Source organism: Ochotona princeps, chromosome 19, assembly GCF_030435755.1.
Source record: "Ochotona princeps isolate mOchPri1 chromosome 19, mOchPri1.hap1, whole genome shotgun sequence".
Taxonomy (NCBI): domain Eukaryota; kingdom Metazoa; phylum Chordata; class Mammalia; order Lagomorpha; family Ochotonidae; genus Ochotona; species Ochotona princeps.
Window position 1 is genome coordinate 39,025,626 of NC_080850.1, and position 7,171 is coordinate 39,032,796.

The following is a 7,171-nucleotide window of genomic DNA, read 5'->3' on the forward strand; positions in this document are numbered from 1 at the left end:
TATTAATGAATAATCATGGCTCAAAATATTATTCCACATAGGAACTCATGAAACAAACTCAACATTAAAGACAAGGAGTGCTGTTAGACAGTTGGGAGCTATTAATACTACCTTACACACATCAAACACTTCTGAAAACATAAAATATTTATAGCACCAAATAGATGATCCTATAATGATAGGCTCTGGAACAATTACTAAACAAATTAAATATGTAAGCATCATTTTTACCACTCCTTGCAAGCTGGAAAATTTACATCCATCAGCATTCTGCCAAAAGGTCATCTCTCCCACATATGTATTTTACTCACAGTTTTAGAAAACCGCTTTCTTGTATCCAGATATTTGTGGTTATGGCATTTCCTCGATGTTGAGGACATTTAGTATCTGCAAAAGGTATTTATGTAAAGTTTTATCACTCTGAAACATGAGGGTAACTTCATTTCCATTTCATAAGAAGGCTCCATGGAGGCAGTTCATTTGATCGGTGAGATAAAACAGAGAAATTCCTGACTGATTTTTATAGGGAACTAATGACATTCCAAATGTTACACTGAATTGTCCCATATCACCACCACCACCCCCAATTTGGCAAGTCTCATAGGCCCAAGGTTTAGTCTAAAGTGTACAGGAATAGGGCATGAGGCGTCTGACTGTAGCATAAATCCTAATACTCAGAACACTGCAAGCTTTAAGTATATGTTCCCAGACACTTAGCTATAATTAGTTTTTCCCTGTGCCGGCAGCTGGTCCGGAGCTGGTAGACTGGTGTTCCAGGGCTGGCACAGCTTTGCCGACTTTGACCTGTGGTTTCAGTTCACGGATTCTAGGCAATGGCGTTCACTCTTATTCTCTTCCAGGCATCACTGAGGAACGAGGAGAGCAACAGAATCACTCCAAGCGGCGTGTCATCGTTCAGTTGTATTCTTCAGCTTTTTAATAAATGCAAAATATGCAACATTAGAAGAGTCTTCAGAGATTTCATGGAAATGTGCATTATTAAAAATATGCACAGCTTTATACAAAGCATTTCAAAATCAATTCATCTTTTTACACAGGACAGAAATAATAAAATATTATTATACATGTCTATTACCACAACCTATATTTAATGATTGTTTATATTACACTAACTTTGTTTCATCCATTTTTCATGTGATCGTTTTAATTTTTTTGATTTGTTGGAATATATTTTTAATGTATACGCAAAGATGTATTGCTCCACTAAAGTAACAGTTAAATAAGAAAAAAAGGCTTTATTTGAAGAGGAATATAGGCATGGAGTACAAGCTGTAATCACGTGAAAAATGTCAATTTCACTCATATAAATTTTAACATAATCACAGGTCATTTAAACAATGCCACAATAGAAGGTCATTCTTCATGATTTGCTTACCCCTCCCCCAAAAAAAACCCCATAATTTGATAGTTTTAAATAAAAAGCAGATATCATGGCATTTCTCCTATAAACCTCGTAGGACATATCTCTGCAAAAGAATATTTTCATACCTAACCATAACACTGTGATTACAGCTGATAGAATCACTAAGTCTTAAATACCAGCTAATACTTAGTACATATTTAATTCCTTCTAAATATGCTTTTGAAGTTGCATTTTTTTAAAAAGATTTTATTATTATTGGAAAGCCGGATATACAGAGAGGAGGAGAGACAGAGAGGAAGATCTTCCATCCGATGTTTCACTCCCCAAGTGAGCCGCAACGGGCCGGTGCGCGCCGATCCGATGCCAGGAACCAGGAACCTCTTCCAGGTCTCCCACACGGGTGCAGGGTCCCAAAGCTTTGGGCCATCCTTGACTGCTTTCCCAGGCCACAAGCAGGGAGCTGGATGGGAAGTGGAGCTGCCGGGATCAGAACCGGCGCCCATATGGGATCCCAGGGCGTTCAAGGCGAGGACTTTAGCCGCTAGGCCACGCCGCCAGGCCCAGAAGTTGCATTTTTAAAAAGATGTATTTTATTTGTTTGAAAAGCATAATTAAAGAGAAGTGGGGGAGGTTTTCCAGTTTCTGATTCATCCCCTACGTGGCTTCAGTGACTGGGGCTGGGTCAGGCCAAAGTCAGGAAAGAGGAGCTTCTTCTGGGTTTCCCATGTGGGTGAAGGGGTTCAAGCAATTGGAATGTCCTTCGCGGCTTTCCCAGACACATTAGCAGCAGCCAGGACTGCCAACACTGAAACTGGCCACCCACATGCCACTTCAGGCAGATCCTTAGCATGCTATGCCACAGTGCCACCTTCCATGGTTTTGTTTTCTCAAACGGAGCATCTATGGCAACCTTGTCCTGCTAATCTGACTCTGTGTCACTGTCACATACCGGCAATTCTCCCAATGTTTCAAAGTTTTCCATTATTATTTTGTCTTCCTTGGAATTCTGCGGTCAGTGGTCTCTGACGAGTCTATTGATGTTAGTTTGGGAGGCCATGGACCAAGCCCATTAGGATGGCACACTTGATAGATATGTGTGTTTGCTGCAGCAGTGCTTTCCTCCACCGCCCTGCCCCTCTCTCTGTAGGCCTTCCTTTTCACATCAGAGACAGTGGTATTTAAAACATGACAATTAATAACACTATCTAATAAGACATAACATTGGGGCCCAGTGTGATGGCTCAGTGGCTAAATCCATAAATCCTTTGAAAGGATCCGATAAGGGTACCAGTTCATGTTCTGGCTGCTTCATTTCGAATCCAACTCCCTGCTCGATGGCCTGGGAGGGCAGTAAAGGATAGCCCAAAGCCTTGGGCCCCTGCATCCAGGTGGGGGTCACAGAAAAGTTCCTGGCTCCTGGCTTTGGATTGGCTCAGTTCCAGCCACGGTGGTCTCCAAGGATGAAGAAATCCTACTAAGATCCACTGGCTGACACAGTCAATCTTAGAGTCAATTTGCCCAAATGCTTGCTGTCAAAATTTTGCTGGGAAAGCTGTACAGTTTCTTCTGCACTCCATGGTACTAGATGTCCTCCACAGGCCTCTGTGAACTGCGTGTCATGTCCCCCAGGCTCACCTGGGCATGAAGCACGCAGCACAGGCTTCAAAAACTGAGGAAACCCAGTCCTGACATATGCACTCCATGGTCAGACCACAGATCCTATCATTTTCCTCATAGATGGAGTTTTGAGGTCAGTAGTCCAGACCCTGTCTGCTGGCATGCCCACATCTGCACATAGCAACTACGTTGGCACATGGTATAGTTAACACAATTCAGCATTAACCAGGCCCAGAATGCCCACCAACTATTAGCTGCTTTTCTCCCAGCAACTTAACACTTGCCTGGGAACAGTCAACCTGGACAGTCGCCTACAGCTGGGGTCGCAGTGTTCTTTCTTTGGGCTCTGGAGCGGCATGCCTTCCTTCCTTTTTCCTGATTTTAGATGTCAGTGAAGTTATCTGTGACCTCTCCCTCAGAACTCCAAGCCAACAGCAGTCAAGCATCTTAAATCTCCCATTCAACCTCTCTTATGACCTTCCAGGGGATTGATTATAATAGGTTCACCTGAGTCATCCAGGCCAGGATAATCTCCCTCTCGCCAGATGATCAGCTCACTCTAACAGCACAGTTCCCTTTGTCCCCTAAGGATTATATAAGCCAACAGTAATGTAGCATGACCAAATGAAATTTATTCCAGGAATGGGAGGTGGCTTTTTTATATTTGAAAATGAGGTTTTAATTCACAGTAACGTTAGAGTGGAAAGTAATACCATGTGAGCTTCTCAATGCAGGAAGAAGAGCTGTTAGACAACAATCCCACATCTTTTCCTGGTGAAAACTCATCAAACTAGGTACATGGAGCTTCCTCAACTTGGTTACGCATACCTATCCAAAACATCCAGTTAACATTACACTTAGTGGTGAGGGATAAAATGTCATCCTGCCTTATCAGAAGGCGAAAGTCCACTCTCCCCACTCCTATTTAACACGTAATAAAGGCTCTTGTTAAAACATTAAGACAAAACTGAAGAAACAATGAAGGTTTCCACATCTAAAACAAAACAAAGAATAAATATGTCTTTGTTTTCTAATAACATAATCATCAAGGGAGTTGAAAAAAGTTCCAGGGTACAAGAGACACATACAGAAACCAATTTTCGGCATTTTTAAAAAAAAGATTTACTTATTGTTTTCATTAGAAAGTCAGATTTACAGAGAGGAGATACAGAAAGAAAGATCTTCCATGCACTGGTTCACTCCTCAAGTGGCCACAATGGCTAGAACTGATCCAATCCAAAGCCAAGAGCCAGGAAGTTTTCTGTGGGAGAGGGGACACTCACAGCATATTGTGAGGGTACTGCATCAGAATGATGAGAACCACTTTAGCAGTGTCCTCAGACATTGGGTGCCTGCCCCCCACCCAAGGGCAGTGATCTGGTTGGGCTGCTGGGAGCATCCCTCTCCTCATTTTCCCCAGATGTATGAACAAAAGCAGACTGAAAACAGATGTCTTACCATTCCCCCACCCTCCCCACCCTAAACAGTGGTTCACATGAGCATACATCCTTAATCATGCAAACATCACCAAAACTTATAAAAATTATAAATTTGTTAAAAAGAAAAAAAGAACATTGCCTATCAGCACCTTAGAGTTAACCCAGGGAACTCTGCCCTCTGACCTCCACAACAGGAAGACAATACAATTTTTCATTGTTTTAAACTCTAATTGTCTGGTAATTTGTTACAGGGTCAATAGGAAACTAACACACTCATCAGAATTTTTAATATTTCTAGAATCTATATCGCTGCAGGTGGGTAACCTTTTCCTGATTAGTCTATGAAGAGATATGTCATTGTTCTTGATTTTAAAGAGCCAACTTTTAATATCACTGGTCACGCTTTATTGTTTTCTGTTTCATTGAATTCCTGCCTGGGGTTAATTTCCTTTGTTTGGCATACTGTGGGGTTTCATTTAATCTGTATTTTCTGGTTTCTTAACATGGAGCCTTGATTTTCTGCTAGGGACTGCTTTCCTTCCATCTTTCACGTTTTGAAATGTCATGTTTTTAATTTCATTCCATGCAAAGCACTTCATAATTTCTTTGAATTCTTCCTTGACTCATAAGTTATTTATAAAACATTGTTTGTTTCTAAATATTGGCAAATTTTCCAGATTTCTAAGCTAATTCTATTGTAGTCAGAGAACATATTTCACATGATTTGAATCATTTGAAACCTATTAAGTTTGTAGCCCAGAAAATGGGCTAAGAATGTTCCAATGGCACTTGAACTAGCATGTAATGGCATTACTCAAATCTTCTACAACATATTCAATTTTAATAATTTTATTATTTACTGAGAGATGGGCATTGAAATTTCCAACTGTCTTTGTGCATGAATGTATCTCTCATTATAATTCTATCCACTTTTGTTTCATGTATTTTAAATTTTTTATTAGAGGCAAATACCAGAAATTGCTATGACTTCTTAATGGTATATCCTCTCAAATTTATAATTATATCAGGATTAAATTGCCCTGATAGCATTTTTTCCCTTAAATACACTTTCTCTAGTTTGAATATAAATAGTAATTTTTATATTTATATTTAATTTCATTCTGCTTTTTATTACATTTATTGTTTTGCTGTCCCTTTATTAATTCTATTACACAGATGTATTTTCTTTCTCAAAATGTATCATATTTTTCATCAACTACATGTACATATTAGTTTCTCATTTGATGCTAAATAAGGTCCACTTAGCTGGTCTTAGCTGTATTTATATTTCCCTAAGTACTGACCTGTCTTTTGGGATGTAGTTAAGATACATGGTGGGGACCCGGTGGCGTGGCCTAGCGGCTAAAAGTCCTCGCCTTGAACGCCCTGGGATCCCATATGGGCGCCGGTTCTAATACCGGCAGCTCCACTTCCCATCCAGTTCTCTGCTTGTGGCCTGGGAAAGCAGTCAAGGACGGCCCAAAGCTTTGGGACCCTGCACCCATGTGGGAGACCCGGAAGAGGTTCCTGGTCCCGGCATCGGATCGGCGCGTACCGGCCCGTTGCAGCTCACTTGGGGAGTGAATCATCGGATGGAAGATCTTCCTCTCTGTCTCTCCTCCTCTCTGTATATCCGGCTTTCCACTAACAATAAAATCTTTAAAAAAAAAAAAAAAAGATACATGGTGGATTTCACAACCCAGTCCATCCCCTAGAGCCATATCACGTCCCATTTTGTTTAAGGAGGCAAGGGCCATGGACAGTACTGCGCATGCACTAAGCTGGGAGTGAACTCATTTCTGACTCAGTGAACTGCAACAACGTGACATCCTACTGGTTCTACCCAAGATAGGTCCTGGTATCCCTCAGATCTGATGGTCAGCAGATCAAGAACCCTAATAGTGAAACATCAGGCACCATTTTGTACAGTGTGGCAAAGAATTTAAGACTGCAGGGGACTATAATAAGCTGTGCATGGCATGCACTGAGCTGGGAGTGATTCAGCTCAGTGCATTGCACTGGTCCCACAGTAAAATAATACCGACTATGGCATTGTGTGGGTAAAAATAGGTCCGTTTGGCCCTCAGACCTAACGGCAAACATGTTCCGGCAAGATCACCACTGACAACAACCTAGCTATATGGGATACCTGGTGTCTCCCTAATCCTGGGACCTGCTCCAACTGGAAGTGGAAGAAAGGTTGTGCAGACAATGGTTCAACCTTAGCACGGTATCACAGCAAGTGGAGACTGGTAGGCCAGGAGCTGGGGCTATGGAGACCCTGGTGGAAATCTAACATAGGAACCCAGACATGGAACTTGCAGGTGGGAGTGGCACAGCTGAATGCAAACAAAGAGCCATGTGCCAACTGCAATAAGTAAAATCAAACTGCAGACCTGTGGGTGACAGAGCTTAGAAATCTGCCCCAAGGAGAAGAATCTGATAACCAGAAGTACAATGATCAAGAGCAAAAGAAGAGACAGAAACACAATGAATATTACTGAAGACTCCCCTGCAAAGGAGCAAAACACTTTGCCAACCTCAGAGTTCACTGAGGAAGACATTGAGAAAATGGGGGATACAGAATTCAAAACACTTGTTATAAAGCTTCTTATCAACAATCAGAAGCATGTAAAGCAGGCATTCAAGGAATTCAAGGAATCTGTCACACTGAAAATTAATCAAATGAAAGCTGGTATATCAGAAATAAAGAATACAGTGGAGAAATTAA